General features: G+C 42.6%; 1 pseudogene; it reads left to right on the top strand.

Annotated features, from left to right (window-relative positions):
* The first annotated feature begins 6,325 nt into the window (after window positions 1-6,325).
* Window positions 6,326-10,412, top strand: LOC109744753 (receptor-like protein kinase FERONIA; annotated as a pseudogene).
* Window positions 10,413-19,862: the final 9,450 nt, after the last annotated feature.

The raw sequence follows: 19,862 nt of genomic DNA, 5'->3' as shown, positions 1-19,862 counted from the left end.
GCCTCCTACTGTTGTGGCGCAATCCTTTTGTGCTAGAAGTGATGGGTAAGACAAAGAATTTCATTGACGTAAAAGTGGGTGCGGTGGCGGATGAGAATTGGCAGTTTACTGGATTCTATGGTGAACCCAGATGGGAAGATAAGCACCTGACTTGGGACTGCCTGAGGAACATGTACTTGCAGGCATCTTTGCCGTGGGTTGTCATAAGGGATTTCAACGAAATCCTCTACTCTCATGAAAAAAAGGAGGAGCTCCAAGACAGTACGTATGATGCAGAATTTCCGCGATGCTCTGGTTGATTGCGAGCTGGATGACATGGGTTGCTCAGGAGAACTTTTCACTTGGAGAAGACGACGCCTCAGGGAACGACTGGACCGGGCTGTGTGCAACGCTTGGTTCCATGGGCTTTTTCCTGATGCAAAGATAGTTAATGCTCCACATACAAAATCTGACCATAGACCTCTCGTTCTGGACACAGAGGGTGACGCGGGAATCACATTCCATCATGGGCAGGGGCAGTGGCGGTTTGAGGCAAGCTGGCTCAAAGAAAGCGACGTTGTGGACAGAGTTACTGAGGCATGGAATCGAACGCCCGGTTCGGTACCACTGTCAGAACGAACAGCGGCAGTAAGCTGCATGACTGGGACCGAAGAGTTCTGAAGTCTCTGAAGGAGGAGCTTGAATCTTTGCGGTCGGGGCCACTCACTGATGAGTCGGCGGACAGGCAGAGACATCTGCTGATTGAGATTGAAGAGACCATGGAGAAAGAAGAAATCCATTGGGTTCAACGAGCCAGAGCGAATTGGCTTAAATTTGGTGACCAGAACACAAATTTCTTCAACAATTTTGCATCAGCCAGGAAGGAGAGGAACTTTATTCGTCGGCTTATGGACGATAGCGGGAATTGGAGAGAGGACAAAGAATCTATGAAATCATTGATTGATAACTATTTTCAGCATCTCTTTTCTGCAGAAGTTACCGTTCCAAACCTAGAGGTCCTTGATAAAGTAAAGCCTAAAGTTTCATCTTATATGAATGAAGCTCTACTTGCACCTTATACGGAGGAAGAGGTAAAGCGAGCGTTGTTCAGCATTGGGGATTTAAAAGCCCCTGGCCCCGATGGCTTACATGCGATCTTTTATAATAAAAAATTGGCACCTCCTAGGTGATGACCTCGTGAAAGAAGTTTTGCAAGCAGTGAACAATGGGGTGATTCCCGAAGGATGGAACACCACCACAATTGTTTTGATCCCCAAAGTTGATACACCAGAGAAGGTCACACAATTTAGACCGATAAGTTTATGCAATGTGGTATATAAAGTCATTGCAAAACTGTTGGCAGCTAGGCTAAAAGTTTTCCTTCCTGATATTATTAGTGAAACACAAAGTGCATTTGTCCCTGGTCGGATCATCACTGACAATGTAATTGTCGCTTATGAGTGTTTGCACACTATGAAGAAGAAAAAGAGGGGGAAGGTTGGAACATGTGCAGTAAAATTAGACATGCATAAGGCATATGACCAAGTTGAGTGGGTGTTCTTGGAGGTTTGACACCCGATGGATCTCACTTATCATGGCATGTCTCACATCTGTACACTACAAGTGAGATTTAATTCTAATGAGACGGAGCAATTTTCACCAACTAGAGGCTTCAGACAAGGGGACCCCTTGTCCCCATATTTGTTTCTGCTATGCGCTGAAGGTCTTTCAGCTTTAATTGCTCATGAAGAGGAGAATGGGCACCTGAAGGGAGTCCAGGTTTGTCATGACTCTCCGTTTATTTCTCACTTATTATTTGCTGATGACTCATTGATACTCATGAGGGCAGATTTTGCCAATGCTACTACTCTAAAGAGGATTCTGGATGACTAATGTGCTGCTTCTAGGCAACTGGTTAGTGCCGCCAAGTCCTCTATCTATTTCAGTCCTAATACTCATGTTGATGAGAAGGTGAAAGTTTGCCAGATCCTTGATATTATGACCGAATCCTTGTCGGATAAATATTTGGGTCTTCCATCAATGATCGGTGTTGATCGGGTGGATTGTTTTAAGCATCTTATTGAAAGAATACAGAAGCTAGTGAATGGCTGGAAAGAAAGAACGTTATATTATGGGGGTAAGGAGGCTCTAATCAAAGCGGTGGCTCAAGCCATCCCAACATATGCGATGGGTGTATTCAAATTTCCAAAAAAAATCTGTAAGGGAATCACTGATACTATATCGCATTTTTGGTGGGGTGACGGCGAAGACCAACAAAAATTACATTGGTTTGCATGGTGGAAGATGTGCGTCCCTAAAGTATGGGGCAGTATGGGTTTTCGTGATATCCAAAGTTTCAATCTTGCAATGCTTGCTAAACAATGCTGGCGGCTCAATGATAATTATGATTCGCTATGTGCAAAAGTTTTAAGATCAAAGTACTATCCTTCTGGTGACTTGTTAAACTGTGATTTAAAGAAGGGATCCTCCTATGTAGGGTAAAGCATTTGGTCGGGAACCCAGACTTTTAAAAAGGGCTGCATATGGAGAGTTGGAAACGAATTGAAAATCAATATTTGGGAGGGCTGTTGGATACCAAACAGTAGCTCCAGGAAGATTATCCCTGCTCGTGGTAATTGTGTTCTCACTACAGTTAATGAGCTCATAAGTCCAGTCACGGGAGAATGGGATGAAGCATTGATCCGTGGTAATTTCTGGCATATTGATGCTGAGAGAATTCTACAAATTCCAATATTTCAGCATGACACTGAGGATTTTATTGCTTAGCACCTCACAAAATCAGGCATATTCAGTGTCCGCTCAGCATACTATAGGAAGTGGAAGGAATGCTACGAATCCAACAATGCGAACCCAGTTGGTATTCGAGGTTCCTCACCTCATCCAGTATGGAAAAAGCTATGGAATTTGAAAGCACCGGGAAAGGTGAAAATTTTCCTGTGGAGATGTCCGCATGACGCAATTCCCTGTCGTTGCGTGCTAGCTAATAGGCACATATCACAGTCTGCTCAATGCCCAATTTTCTCACAATTTGCAAAAGATATAGCACATCTCTTATTTAAATGTGATAGAGCACAGGAGATTTGGAGGGGGCTCGGACTGCATGAAATAATAGCCAAAGTGGCAATACCGGGTCGATCAGGCGTTGAAATCATTGAGATATTTCTGTGTGATCCAGGACACAACACTAAATATATGGACCAGGTGATCTTGCCTGAATTGATTGCGGTGGCATCATGGTATCTGTGGTGGCAGAGAAGAAGCATAACTCGGCAGAAACCAGTGCAATCTCCAACGCGGACAAGCCAGGCGATTCAAGCTCTGTCTTTGAACTTCGTACGGGCTGCATGTAAACCAACGACGATCCTGCGTCTTAATCACTGGAAAAACCACTACTGAATTAGTTGGCCATGAATGTCGACGCTGCGTTTTCAGAGGATACTTACTCGGGGGCGTGCGGCGCCATTATCCGGGACAACAGGGGCTTTTTTGTTGCGGCATCTACAGCAAAACTTGAACATGTCACGGATGTGTTATCGGCTGAAGCTGCAGCTCTGGTTGAAGGCTTAAAATTGGCTAATACAGTTGGGAGCAACTCCTTGTTGGTGCAAACTAATAGTCTGATTTTAGTGGAGGCTCTCCAACAAAACTCTGGGCACTCGATGGTGGCAGGCCCAATTCTTGAAGAATGTCGTTTACTAATAGTTAATTTCGGAAAGGTCGTTATTATGCATTGTAACCGCGAATCAAATATGGTGGCTCATGTGCTAGCGCCGAATGGAAGTGTTGATCCACCAAACTTGTGGTTGGACTCACCTCCAGTTTTTATTTCTGATTATTTAACGGACGATGTAAGCGTTGTTTAATTTTAATAAAGCTAGCCATGATGGCCTTTCCCTAAAAAAGGCGCGCATACATATCCCATGTTAATTGGTCGTAACTGACAAAAATAAGGCAGTTGATCAGTGTTGTCTGCTCTACGACCCTCTCGTGTAAGAAACTTACAACCATTCTCACCAAAATGGCCGTTATGGTTTAGGGTTTGGACCCTCTCAAACAGCTTTACGACCAACTGGATTGAAATGGTCGTACAATTACGATCAATTTACACACGATCACTAAGAGAAGGTCACAAGTTAACATATTTCTTATAGTGACACGCCATCCACACGGCCATGGCCACAGGACAGGACCGAGCCACGGGCTTTGCCAATGAGCACCACGGAGCCACCACCAGGGTCGTCGCCCCGGCCTCCAAGCCCTTGATACCACCTCAACCGAGACCCGCCGCTACCCCAACCAAAGAAACGAGCAGAAAGGACCCGCCTTTCGCACCCCTGGGCGGCCCCAGCGGCGAGACCCAATAGGCTGGCCAAAACTGGCCTCTATCGACCCGTCCAACGACACTGGGCGCGAATGGGGTCGGTCTTGCTGTCGGGCGCGAGACGAGCTCGGTCCTACTGCCGAGCACGAGACGGGCAATGGATCGCAGCTGGGGGAGGGTCTGCCCTTTAACCATGCAAAAAAAATTACAGAGAAGTACAAGTGTATTGGTATTGATCTAAAAAGAAACAAGTGTGTTGGTATTACCGCATGAAGCATAAATATATGGTTTTGGAAATATGTTTGATTTTTTAATGAACTCTATAAATATAGCATCTAACTTTAAAATAATTGATGCGAGTATCATAACAGTGAAACGGTTCATAAATTGGACGCTCAATTTGAGAGACATTTCGTTGTGAGAATCAAACATCGAAAGAGAAAACCTTTTTTTTATTTGCCGTACCACGAGGCCTGTCCCTGGCCCAAGCCCAAGCGAGATCCGCCGACGGCCGCCTCTGCTTCGGCTCCCCCGACGGCCGAGCGAGCCGATCCCCAATCCGGAGAACGCCGGCGATTCCGTCCATCCTCCGTCGCTCCATAGCCGTAGGATCCCCATAGTGCCGCGGCGGAGTGGCCAGCCGGCCGGCCGGGGGACTGGCGACGAGAGAGGATGAGGGAGAATCAGCTGTCATACACTTTGGAGGAATGTTTTTCCCCCTCCTTTTTATTGGGCAATTCGCAAGGTTTCATCTTCTTCATAGCCTTCTACCTTCTTGCAGCAAACAGATCGAGGGGCTCGGCTGGCTAGCGCCGGTCGAATAGGAAGCCTGAATAAGGTACCAGACTGTCAGATAGGAAGCCTGAACATGTACTACTTGACTGTCAGATAGCAAGGTAGCATCTTCCTACTGGAGCGCTCTAGCAGCAAGCACTTCTATCATCGGCAAAACCGACTCCGCATTCGACAGTTGCTTTTAATGAAAACTCCCCTGTGGGTATTTGTGCTCTGAAGCACCACACCTAGTCCCGCTAAATTGTAATTACTGAGTAACGCTAAATAACACTCTTGCTATGTACTCCCTTAAACTAATATAAGAGCGTTTAGAAATATAAGAGCGTTTACAGAGGAAGTACCACCATAGTGTTAGAAAACATTTAATGGGTAATGGCAGAGGTTACCACAATTCCAGAAGTAGAGAGAATATTAAGCTAGTGGCGTCAAGGATTCATATCTCTATTCCCTACTCCCTAGTGTCATTATGGATGGTTTTGTAAACAAAATTATCTGACCGTTCTGGTCTGAAAGCAAGCAAAAATAGAAAAAAACGTAGGGTGCAATATTTTGTTTTTCTTTAGGCCTTAGCGAGATAATGTGTAGCTGTATTGCTATGATGAAATTTAGTGTGGAAGAAGAAGAAGAAGGAATCTACAGCCCCACAGTGCACCACACACCAAAAGAAAGGTAAAAAGAAGCAAAGCTACCAGTACCAGATCCAGAGGACATATGACTTGCTTCACCTCAGAAGAAGAGCATCAATTCACACAGAATTCATGATATGCCTCGCCTCAGCAAAGAAGAAAAGCAAGACTATATTCATTGCCGCCTCTCGACCAAATATTATTTCTTGCTACGTACCACCATAGTGTTAGAAAACAGTTAATGGGTATGTATGCCTTGCTTCACCTCATAAAAAGATCGTATGCCTCGCCTCAGCGAAGAAGATAATCAAGATTATTAATTCAGACCATGACACTCGACAAACACCACTCTTTCAGTACTGTTGGTCCAATTTATCTTCTCTAAAAGTTCGCTTTGTTTCTTTTTCTGATTCGTGCCAACGCTGAAAGCTACAGCACCTACCAAAGTCCTGTGTTCACACACACAAAAAAAATTAGTACGAAAGACCTGGTCACATCAATAAATACCTTGGTCAAAGTATTAATAGGAAAATTGGCACATCAATATATGAATGCATGCATGCTTGGTCAATCCCGCCAGCGCAGAAAGTCTCCCAGATACAGCGCCTACGATGTGGGCTGGAGCTGCCATTTTTCCCAAATAGGAGAAAGAAACAGAGCAACTTCATACATATGCTTTCTTGATACTAGCCTGCTAGGTCGTTCAGGCGGACAGTGCATACATGTTCGACTTTGGTGGCGCCCATGCTCGGGCCTTGATCTCTCCTCAGTCCTCACACACGAGCTCAATCGGTCTTCCTGCTCCTTCAGGTAACCATGAAAGGAATCCCCGTTCTCAATCTTTTTCTGCTCCTTTATCCCACTTGATATGCATTTTTGGGCTTTCAATATGTCTAGTTTTCGCTCGTAGTTTGGCCAAGTTTACTTTGTTCATCCACGATCCTAGCAAGAAGAGCACACCGCCCGTCTTTATAGCTAGCTAGGGGATAAAGCAAACATAAACGGCAAGTTGTCCACCTAGCTTGTGAGTTATTTGGCTACTTTTGTTCTCCCAAGCCTTTATTTCATCTTTTTGTTTGCACCAATGTTGTAAAGAAAGTAAGAATACAAATATATCTCCATTAGTTAGTGGTGTTTCCCTATTTGTCTCTTCCTGTACAGTTTCCAACTTCTGGTGAAATTAGGAGCTTCATTTTGCTAAGCTTCTTGCAATTATTAGTATTGTTTTGTTACTCAAAGACGTGGATGTTCTGCTTTGCATCGATCAGCTGATGTTCATATTTCCATGATTCAGTCTACTGGATTATCAACTTTTTTTCTATGCTTGCAGGTTGTGTGGCTCTCTAGGTGTATCTTTGTCACTAAACAAGAGCACTATCCTCCATTTTTCCACATTTTCTCGCTCCAAATCCCATCAAGAAAATCACAATGTTCTTGTACTATGCAACTGCTCCTAGAGACACCCTGTAGTAAAACTGAAATCTCCATTCTTTTTTCCATGGTACACCAATCACCGCAATATAATGGTGTTCCCAACCCTACCAGATACCCTCATGTTGTTAGTTCTCTTTTCAATTGCCATGGTGGCTGATAATGATTCCATGGACTCTGGCCTCATCCTCCTAAATTGCGGAGGATCAGGCCAAGAGGTTGATAGTGGTGGTCGTACTTGGGACGGGGACAACAGCTCCAAGTTCACACCATCTGTGGAAGGAGTTGCAGCCAGTGCTTCATACCAAGACCCTTCCCTCCCCTCCATGGTCCCTTACATGACTGCACGCATCTTTACTTCAAATTACACCTATTCCTTCCCCGTTAGACCAGGCCGCATGTTCTTACGTCTTTACTTCTATCCAGTTGCTTATGGAAACTATGTTACCCCCGATGCCTTTTTTGGTGTCATGGCAGAAAATCTTGTCCTCTTAAATAGTTTCAATGCTTCGCAAACAGCTCAAGCAATCAATTATGCCTACCTTGTCCGTGAGTTCTCTTTGAATGTTTCTTCACATAGCTTGGACCTCACCTTTTCGCCATCAGCATTTCAGAATGGTTCATATGCATTTATCAATGGCATTGAGATTGTGCCCACGCCTGACATCTTCACAACACCTGACGCAAGTTTTGTCCATGGTGATTACATAGCACCATTCACATTTTCCGCTGACACAGGCTTCCAGACTATGTACCGGCTCAATGTCGGGGGCCAAGCCATTTCCCCGAAAGATGACACGGGCTAGCTCATGGGACGATGATTCCCCATACATATATGGTGCCGGCTATGGGGTGACCTACTCGAAAGATCCTAATGTGACTATCATGTATACACCCGCAGTGCTGAATTACACAGCGCCACTTGATGTCTATACTACAGCTCGGTCGATGGGGCCAGATCCACAGCTCAACCTCAACTACAACCTTACATGGATTTTGCCGGTTGATGCCGGATTCGTGTACCTCCTAAGGTTCCATTTCTGTGAGATTCAGTCTATTTTTACCTTGGAAAATCAGAGGACTTTCTACATCTACATCAACAACCAGACAGCGTGTGATGCCATGGATGTAATCTTCTGGAGCGGAGGAATTGGTAGACCAATATACAAAGACTATGTTATGGTGGCTAGTGGTTCCGGTCAGGTGGACATGTGGATTGCACTGCACCCTTATATTTCAAGTAGATCACAATATTATGATGCAATACTGAATGGTCTTGAGGTCTTTAAGCTGCAGGGTCACGGATCGAACAATCTTGCTGAGCTCAATCCTCCAATTCCACAAAAGCCTGATGTGGATCGTAATAGGCTGTCTAGCGGTGTAGGAAAATCCAAAGGTGACATACTAGCAGCCATCGGTGGCGGATTTGCTTTGATGTTGATTGTTCTTTTCAGTATGTGTGTTATCTGCAGACGGAAGAAGGTCGTGAAGATTTCTTGCAAAACCAGCTATGCACATCGGAATCGTCCCACATGTGATCTTGTCCATCACTTCTCATTTGAAGAAATTCAACTTGCCACCAAAGATTTTGATGAAGCACATATCATCGGCAGAGGTGGTTTTGGGAACGTCTACAGCGGTGAGATAGATGGAGGGACAAAGGTGGCGATCAAGCGACTCAACCAGGAATCCCAACAAGGCATTCATGAGTTCCAGACTGAACTCGAGATGTTGTGCCATTTCCGCCATGGCCACCTTGTATCTTTGATTGGCTACTGCAGGGACAAGAATGAGATGATTCTGGTCTATGACTACATGCCTCATGGAACACTGCGTGAGCATCTGTACGGCACCAGAAACCCATCACTATCATGGAAGCAGCGCCTTAATATTTGCATCGGTGCAGCCCGAGGGCTGCATTACCTCCACACTGGTACAGAGCAAGGAATCATCCACCGCGACGTTAAGACCACCAACATCCTACTGGATGATAGGTTAATGGCGAAAGTTTCTGACTTTGGTCTATCTAGGGCATGTACAGACATTGACAATGCGCATGTGAGCACCGCAGTGAAGGGCTCCTTTGGATATTTTGATCCGGAATACTTCCTGCTGCGACGTCTCACCAAAAAATCAGATGTGTACTCCTTCGGGGTCGTGTTGTTGGAGATTCTGTGTGCACGCCCTGTGATAAACACTGAGCTCCCGGACGAGCAAGTGAGCTTGCGTGACTGGGCGCTATCTTGCCAAGAAAAAGGTGTACTCGAGAAGATTATTGACCCCTGTGTTAAGGAGGAGATCACCCCAAAATGCCTCAGGATATTTGCCGAGCTAGCGGAGAAATGTGTTGCTCATCGTAGCATCGATAGGCCATCAATGGGTGATGTACTCCAGAATCTGGAGGTCGCACTCAGGGTGCAGGACAGTAACAACTATGCCAGGGGGCCATCGTCTCTTCAGATCATCAGTCTAGTGAACTCATACAAATCATCAACCCACTCAATAACTGACATCGCTGCACAGGGAGACATATTTTCAGATATTTTACATTCGGAAGGCCGATAAAAGCAAACTGCAGGTCAGGAATTTTATTTTATTTACATGTTCATCGTTGCCTAACCTGTATGTTCAATATAGTATATATGAGGCCATGTTCTAGTGACCTTGCATAATACTCTCAGATAATTTATTCTGCAGATAATAAAAGGACATGTCACATATTTTACACAAGTGAACCCTACAGGATGGAGACAAACATTTCAATGCAAAGGTACTATTCGTTGTCCCTTATCAGTGTATATAGTTAATCTGCTTTCTTAATCTCCTCCTGTCGATTCCATTCCATCTTATTAGTTACTGCACTGGTATGCTAGAGCCTTAATGCACTCTCCACCGTTTTTCTTGGCTTGCCAGGAGTTGTGAAATGAGGAAGGAGGAGTAGCAGATTAAGGAGGCAGGAACTTTCATGGATCCAAGGATGTGTATGTTAAATTCCTGCAGATAGCTAGCCACGCAGAGTACAGCGTACCACTTGTCATCGCCGGCACGGTTCGTTTGTACTACATGATGTTAATTATTAGCTAGGCTTGTGAATAGTGCAGAATATATGAGGCCTGCAGCGATCAATATATCAACTTATTTACAATTGGCTCAGCAAGACAAAAATCTTGTAAAGGGATTGGTTCACAGGCAGGCAGTGAAGTGAAATGAGCCTGAAACATGGGTATCTTATCTTGCTACATGTTGTGTATACCTGTGGTTGTTGTCTTCCTTCTGTTGGGTGAACATGCATGCATGTTACTCCCTCCGTTCCTAAATACAATTCTTTTTAGAGATTTCACTATGAACCACATACAAAGCAAAATTAGTGAATATATGCTCTAAAATATGTCTATATATATCCATATATTGTTTGTAGTGGAATCTCTAGAAAGACTTATATTTAGAAATGGATGACACTACTGGAATTTTCGTATATGCCGGGTGCCAGGCTCTTCTCCGAGAGCCAAAACGCGGGCACTCGGCAAAGTAAGAGACGCCGAGCGTGACTCTCGACAAAAGGAGCACCTCGGCAAACACATGATATTGCCGAGAGTAGACCTCAGCAAAAAGGCAACACTCGGCAAAGGCACTATTTGCCGAGAGCCAAGCAGTGCCGCACGACAATGTTCTGCCACGTGGCTCCGGCGGCGGTTAACGGCACGACCATGGTTTGACTTCTTTACCGAGAGCAGCTCTCGGAAAATTAACGGTTGCCTATTTGGTTCCACCTCGCCTACCTCTATACATTGCCCGATAGTCCAACAGTTGAATTAAACTTCGGTGTTCATAATTAATAATATGTGACTTTATGATTCAACTGTACCTATACAGAGTGCTGCTCTCGCTAAGGCAACAGTTGCTGAGAGTAGCTCTCGGTAAAGATAAGGCTCCCGTCAAACTTTCCCGGTAGCGGCATGGGAAATCCTTTGTGATGTCCTTGCGGCATATGCTTAGGCCTTGCACAGACGAGGGAGAACCGGGTTACCGAAAGTACCTCGGTGGCATGCTTGATGCAACCATTGAAATCCTCGGAAAATCGTATGATGCCGAAATTCCTCGAGAGCGGGCACGGTGTCCTCACATGGCCCATGTAAGGTGTGGTAAAAGTTTGGGCGCGTTTCGAATAAGCCTCCCCTCAGGCCGCTTGTAAACTGCACCGTCTCCGAGCTAGTCTCTGGGTATCGAGAGGGAACGTGTCCGATTTGTGCAGGAAGTGTGGTCCTGTTGCTTCGTTGGCCTCGAAACTTCTCGTGCTCTCAAAGGAGGCAATCGCATGACACGTGCCATGCCCCACATTTTTCAGGCACGCGTGCAATATTCGAGATTTTTTTTGCTTTGCTAGGGTTTCATCGCGGGAAATTGCAGATCTGCAAGGCGTCCCATCAAACTTTTCCAGTAGCGGCATGGGAAATCCTTTGTGATGTCCTTGCGGCATGCCTAAGCCTTGCACAGACGAGGGAGGGGCATGCCCTGCCACCGGGTTACCGAAAGTACCTCGGTGGCATGCCTGATGCAACCGCTGAAATCCTCGGAAAATTGTACAATCTCGAAATTCCTCGAGAGCTGGCACGGTGTCATCAAATGGCCCCTGTAGGGTGTGGTAAAACTTTGGGCGCGTTTCGAATAAGCCTCCCCTGAGGCCGCTTGTAAATCGCACCGTCTCCGAGCTAGTCTATGGGTATCGAGAGGGAACTTGTCCGGTTTGTGCATGAAGTGTGGGTCCTGTTGCTCCGTTGGCCTCAAAACTTCTCGTGCTCTCAAAGGAGGCAATCTCATGACACGTGCCACGCCCCCACATTTTTTCTGCCACGCGTGCTGTTGGGAATCGTTGCATGGAAAACAATTTTTTTTCTACGCACCCGCAATGATCTATCCATGGAGATGCATAGCAACGAGGGGGAGAGTGTGTCTACGTACCATCGTAGACCGTAAGCGAAAGCGTTTCACAACGCAGTTGATGTAGTCGAACTTCTTCGCGCTTCAACCGATCAAGTACCGAACGCACGGCGCCTCCGCGTTCTGCACACGTTCAGCTCGGTAACGTCCCTCGCCTCTTGATCCAGCAAGACGTCGAGGTAGTAGATGAGTTTCGTCAGCAGGACGGCGTGGTGATGGTGATGGTGAAGTGATCTCCGCAGGGCTTCGCCTAAGCACTACGAAAATATGACCAGGGGTGTAAACGATGGAGGGGGCGCCGCACACGGCTAGGCAATTATCTGGGGTGTGCTAGGCGCCCCCCTCCCACATATATATAGGTGGGAGGGAGGAGGGAGCAGCCAGGAGGGCACCCCAAGTAGGTCGAATCCTACTTGGGGTCCTCCCCATGTGGCGCCCCCCTTTTCTTATTTGTCGGAGAAGAAAGGAAAGAGGGGAAGAGAGAAGGAAGGGGAGGCCGAATCCTCCCCCCTTTCATTCCCCACTTGGCCGGCTGCCATGGGGGGCGCGCCAGCCCCTTGTGGGCTGGTGTGCTCCCCTCTTGTGGCCCAATAGGCCCAATACTCTCCCGGGGGTGACCGGTACCCCTTCCGGTACTCCGATGACTATCTGGTTTTCTCCGAAACACTTTCGGTGTCCGAACACCATTGTCTTATATATCAATCTTTACCTCTCGACCATTTCGAGACTCCTCGTCATGTCCGCGATCACATCCGGGACTCCGAACAACATTCGGTCACCAAATCATATAACACTATATCGTCAACGAACGTTAAGCGTGCGGACCCTGCGGGTTCGAGAACTATGTAGACATGACCGAGACACGTCTCTGATCAATAACCAATAGCGGAACCTGGATGCTCATATTGGCTCCCACATATTCTACGAAGATCTTTATCGGTCAAACCGCACAACAACACACGTTGTTCCCTTTGTCATCGGTATGTTACTTGCCCGAGATTTGATCGTCGGTATCTCAATACCTAGTTCAATCTTGTTACCGGCAAGTCTCTTTAATCGTTCCGTAATACATCATCCCGCAACTAACTCATTAGTTACAATGCTTGCAAGGCTTATAGTGATGTGTATTACTGAGTGGGCCCAGAGATACCTCTCCGAAAATCGGAGTGACAAATCCTAATCTCGATATATGCCAACTCAACAAGTACCTTCGGAGACACCTGTAGAACACCTTTATAATCACCCATTTACGTTGTGACGTTTGGTAGCACACAAAGTGTTCCTCCGGTAAACGGGAGTTGCATAATCTCATAGTCATAGGAACATGTATAAGTCATGAAGAAAGCAATAGCAACATACTAAACGATCAAGTGCTAAGCTAACGGAATGGGTCATGTCAATCACATTATTCTCCTAATGATGTGATCCCGTTAATCAAATGACAACTCATGTCCATGGCTAGGAAACTCAACCATCTTCGATTAACGAGCTAGTCAAGTAGAGGCATACTAGTGACACTATGTTTGTCTATGTATTCACACATGTATTATGTTTCCGATTAATACAATTCTAGCATGAATAATAAACATTTATCATGATATGAGGAAATAAATAATAACTTTATTATTGCCTCTAGGGCATATTTCCTTCACCTCTCTCTTTTGATTATCAATACAATGGTCTCTTGGAGATCCATATGATGTAACTCTTTTTGCGGTGTGTTTGTTGGGATCAGATGAACTTTGAGTTTATGATCAGATCTATCTTTTTATCCATGAAAGTTATATTAGTATTCTTTGTTCTCTTATATGCATGATTGCTTATAGCCTCGTATTTCTTCTCCGATATTTGGGTTTTGTTTGGCCAACTTGATCTATTTATCTTGCAATGGGAAGAGGTGCTTTGTAGTGGGTTCAATCTTATGGTGCTTGATCCCAGTGACAGAAGGAGAACCGACACGTATGTATTGTTGCTACTAAGGATAAAATGATGGGATCTATTTCTACATAAATAGATCTTGTCTATATCATTTCATCATTCTTATTGCATTACTCCGTTTCTCCATGAACTTAATACACTAGATGCATGCTGGATAGCGGTCGATGTGTGGAGTAATAGTAGTAGATGCAGGCAGGAGTCAGTCTACTAATTTTGGACGTGATGCCTATATAATGATCATTGCCTGGATATCGTCATGATTATTTGAAGTTCTATCAATTGCCCAACAGTAATTTGTTTACCCATCGTTTGTTATTTTTTCTGAGAGAAGCCACTAGTGAAACCTACGGCCCCCGGGTCTCTTCTTTGATATATTTGCCTTTGCGATCTACTTTTCCTTTGCTTTTATTTTCAGATCTATTAAACAAAAAATACAAAAATACCTTGCTGCAATTTATTTTATTTGGTGTTCAATCTATCAATATTTACTACTCTCTCACGTCTGTTTGCCTATCTCGGGCGCCGTTACCCGAAAGGGATTGACAACCCCTTTTACACGTCGGGTTGCGAGTATTTGTTATTTGTGTGCAGGTGTTGTTTACGTTATGTTGTTTGGTTCTCCTACTAGTTCAATAACCTTGGTTTCATCACTGAGGGAAATACCTACCGCTGTTGTGCTGCATCATCCCTTCCTCTTTGGGGAAATACCGACGTAGCTTCAAGCCGCCATCAAAAGGAATTTCTGGCGCCGTTGCCAGGGAGGATTTTCAACATATACCAGGTTCCTAATCACAAATATCATATCCTCGCAATTTACATTATTTGCCATTTCGCTCTCGTTTTCCTCTCCCCCACTTCACAAAAATTTGCCGTTTTATTCGCCCTCTTTTTCGTTCGCCATTTTCTTGCCGGATCTATTTTGAGTGCAATCTTGTTGCGTAGTCACCATGACTCAAGAGAACACCAAGTTATGTGATTTCTCAAATACCAACAACAATGATTTTATTGGCACTCCGATTGCTCCTCCCGCCACTAGTGCGGAATCTTGTGATATTAATACTGCTTTGCTGAATCTTGTTATGAAAGATCAATTTTCCGGTACTCCTAATGAGGATGCCGCATCCCATCTTAATACCTTCATGGAATTATGCGATATGCAAAAGAAAAACATGTGGACAATGTTGTTGTGAAGATGAAATTATTTCTGTTTTCTTTGCATGATTCTAAAAAAAATGGTTTTCTTCTTTGCCTCCCAATACTATCGATTCTTGGAATAAGTGCAAAGATGCTTTTATCACTAAGTATTTTCCGCCCGCAAAAATTATATCCCTTAGAACCTAGATCATGAACTTCAAGAAACTTGAACATGAGCATGTTGCACAATCTTGGGAAAGGATGAAAATGATGCTAAGGTATTGTCCAACTCATGGGTTAAATCTTTGGATGATCATACAAAAAATTTACGCGGGATTGAATTTTGTTTCTCGTAATCTTTTAGATTCCTCCACGGGTGGTACTTTTTATGGAAATTACTTTGGATGAAGCCACCAAATTGCTTGATAATGTTATGGCAAATTATTCACAATGGCATACCGAAAGGGCTCCTACTAGTAAAAAAAGTTAATTCGGTTGAAGAAATTTCTTCTTTGAGTGAAAAAGTTGATGCTCTTATGAAATTGGTTGCTAGTAAAAGTGCTCCTATTGATTTCAATGATATGCCTTTGTCTACTTTGATTGAGCAAAATAGTGATGCCATAGATGTGAATTTTATCTCTCGAAATAATTTCAATAACAATGCTTATAGAGGTAATTTTAATCCTATGCCTTTTCCTAATAATTCCTCTAATAATTATGGTAATTCCTATGGAAATCAATCTTACAATAATAATAGAAACACATCTGATCTTGAAAATAATATTAAATAATTTATCAACATGCAAATAATTCAACACTACTATAGAAGAAAAGTTGAATAAGATTGATGATTTGTCTAGAAGTGTTGATAGAATTTCTCAGGATGTGAAAAATCTCAAGATGAAAATTTTTGTGCCTAAAGTTGTGGAATCAATTAAAGATTTTATGTTTCTATGGATGAAACTAAGAAAAGAACCGCTATGCTTAGAGCTAGAAGAGAATTTTTAGAAAAAGCGTTTTCTAGTGATTGCTTTCATAAAAGTGATGAAGATCTTAAAGTGATTGGTGTTTCTTCTATTGATTCCTTGTTTAGTAAAGTTAAGATTGATGGAAAAGGGACTGGAGAAGAGTCAACTTTAGCTAGAAGGCCTCCCTATAATTCGGAAGGTGAAAATCTTGTTGAGAAAATTGATAAAAGTGGGTTTGAAGAGGTCAAGACTTTAACTAGTGATATGCCCACTCTTTTGGATTACAAAGACTTTAATTAATATAGTTGTTCTTTGATTGATTGTATTTCTTTGTTGCAATCCATGATAAATTCACCCCATGCTTATGAACAAAATAAAGCTTTTACTAAACATATTGTTGATGCTATGATGAAAGCTTTTGAAGAGAAGTTGGAATTAGAAGTTTCTATTCCTAGAAAATTACATGATGAATGGGAACCTACTATCAAAGTCAAAGTTAAAAATTATGAGTGTTTTGCTTTGTGTGACTTGGGTGCTAGTGTTTCTACAATTCCTAAATCTTTGTGTGATGTGCTTGGTCTTACTGATATTGAAGAATGCTCTTTAAATTTGCACTTGGCGGATTATACTATTAAAAAGCCTATGGGAAGAATTAATGATGTTCTTATTCTTGCAAATAGGAATTATGTTCCCATAGATTTTATTGTTCTTGATATTGATTGCAGTCCGTCTTGTCCAATTATTGTTGGTAGACCGTTTTTACGCACTATCGGTGTCGTGATTGATATGAAAGAAGGCAATATTAAGTTTCAATTTCCAGTAAGGAAGGGTATGGAACACACTTCCCTAGAACTATAATTAGGCCACCATATGAATCAATCATGAGGGCATCTTATGGATCTAGAACCAAAGATGACAAAACTTAGATCCTTGCTTTATTCCTAGCTAGGAGCGTAAAACTATAGCGCTTGTTGGGAGGCAACCCAATGAATAAAATTTAGTTTTGCTTTTTGCTTTCTATTCTTGAGTGTTTGCAAAATTATGCTACTGTTATGATTGTGTTTTAATTAGTGTTTGTGCCAAGCAAAGCCTTTAGGATCTTCTTGGGTGATAGTTGTTTGATCTTGCTGAAAAACAGAAACATTTCCGCTCACGAAAATAATTCTCATTTTAATAGAAGAGTGAGTTGATTCTTTTTGCATGAGATTAATATACAAATTTCTCACGTGTTCCTAATTTTTCAGAATTTTTGGAGTTACAGAAGTATTCGAAATATCCAGATTACTACAGACTGTTCTGTTTTTGATAGATTCTGTTTTCTTTGCGTTGTGTGCTTGTTTGATGATTTTATGGTTTTCTTTGATGAGTTTTTGCCATAGAAAAGTTGGAATACAGTATATACAATGCAAGAATAAAATATGAATTGATTTTATATAGTACTTATAGTAGTGATTTGCTTTCTTATACTAACGAATCTCACAAAGGTTTTGTCGGAGTTTTGTGTGATTGAAGTTTTCAAGCTTTTGGTTATCTTACGATGGATCAAGGAATAAGGAGTAAGAAGAGCCTAAGCTTGGGGATGACCATGGCACCCCAAGTTATTATCCAAAGAGAAGCAAGCAACTAAGCTTGGGGATTCCCCGAGTGGCATCCCCTCTTTCTTCTAACGACCATCGGTATTTTACTCGAAGCTATATTTTTATTCGTCACATACTATGTGTTTTTCTTGGAGCGTCTTGTATGATATGAGTCTTTGCTTGTTTTGATTTGATTTTGAAGTCTTGAATCCTTGCTGTACACACCTATTTGAGAGATCCAAATTATGCCATGACTTGTTAGAGTTGCTCTCTATGCTTCACTTAAATCTTTATGAGCTATGGATTTGCTCTAGTGCTTCACTTATATCTTTTTGAGCATGGTGTGCTTTAGTATTTTTGAAGAAATGCTCTCTTTCTTATTTGAGAGTTAGTAATTTTTTAAGAAACTCTCTCTTGCTTCACTTAAATTAATTTAAGAGAAAGAAATATTATGCTCATGATCTTCACTTATATTTGTTTGAGCTTATGAAAAGCAACACATGAAAATTAGTCCCAAAGTGATAGATATCCAAGAAGGATATAATAAAAACTTTCATGAAGACCATTGGACAAAATAAACTTGATTCCTTGTAATAGTTTTGAGATATGATGATGTGATATGTGAGTCATGTTGATGAGTAATTGTGCTTTATTAAGAATATTGGTGTTAAGGTTTGTGATTCCCTATGCAAGCACGAAAGTCAATAGTCATGCAATGAAATTACATCCTACTTGTGGTGCATTATTGGGTGTTAATTATGCTTAATGCTCGCTTATGAGATTATTCGTTTCTTGGTTGGTCGCTTCTCAATCTTTTGCTAGCCTTCATTTCGCACTAAGTATGATCACTACTTGTGCATCCAAAAACCTATAATCCAGTTTTGCCACATGAGTCCACTATATCTACCTATATGCGGTATTCTTTTGTTGCTCTAATCAAATTTGTATGTGCCATCTCTAATTTTCAAAATAAACTCCTCTTTTGTGTGTTCGTACCACTCGCGAGGCGGTGAGGGGTGGATAATATTTTCCATGCTAGATGTGTTATTCTCACGATGAGTGTTTATTCACTTGTCATTGCACGAGAGTAAGGCAAAGGTATTAGGGATGCCCAGTCCCGAAATGAAAAATGAATTTACTTTATGTTGTCAAATAATAAATTCCTTGGAAAGTGTTGGTATGGAGGGCTCCCGTGGATACAGTTATCCATGGAAAGTGAAAGTATGGTGGAAAAAGGAGTAAACTTTATTTTCTGTTTGGGAACCGCCTATGATATATCTAGCATGGAAAGTGTTGGGAACTCTAAGTCATTTTCGTTGGTGGGAAAGGCACACCTCCCAAAAAAAATTTATCTCTAAGTTTTTCGCTTTGAGCTCTGGCACCTCTACAAATCCCTACTTCCCTCCGTGAAGGGCCTTTCTTTACTTTATGCCATTTTTATTTTGAATTTGAGTCTCCATCTTCTCTTATAAAAGCACCAACTAGGAGGCACTATGATCGTACTTGAGTATTGGGTGTAGCTAATATGCGAGTGTGTTTCATGAATGGATCAATGATTGAGCATGATGGGCTAGGGATAACTTATTTTAGCATTGATGTTTTGAAAGACATGGTTGCTAGTTGATATTCTTGAGTATTTAAGTCATCATGTCAAAACTAGACTATTGCTTTGAATCATATAAAAGTTCAAATGTCCATGCTATAAAGAAAAGAATATGAGATGACATGTTAGGCAGCATTCCACATAAAAAAATCTGTTTTTATCATTTACCTACTCGAGGACGAGCAGGAATTAAGCTTGGGGATGCTGATACGTCTCTGATAACCCACAAGTATAGGGGGTCGCAACAGTTTTGGAGGGTAGAGTATTCAACCCAAATTTATTGATTCGACACATGGGGAGCCAAAGAATATTCTCAAGTATTAGCAGCTGAGTTTTCAATTCAACCACGCCTGGAAGACTTAATATCTGCAGCAAAGTATTTAGTAGGAAAGTAGTATGGAAGTAACGGTAACGGTGGCAAAAGTAACAGTAGCAGTTTTGTAGTAATTGTAACAGTGGCAGCGGAAAAGTAACTAAGCAAAGATCAATATGTGAAAAGGTCGTAGGCATTGGATCAATGATGGATAATTA

Source organism: Aegilops tauschii, chromosome 5, assembly GCF_002575655.3.
Source record: "Aegilops tauschii subsp. strangulata cultivar AL8/78 chromosome 5, Aet v6.0, whole genome shotgun sequence".
NCBI lineage: Eukaryota > Viridiplantae > Streptophyta > Magnoliopsida > Poales > Poaceae > Aegilops > Aegilops tauschii.
This window is presented reverse-complemented; position numbering and strand designations above follow the sequence as displayed.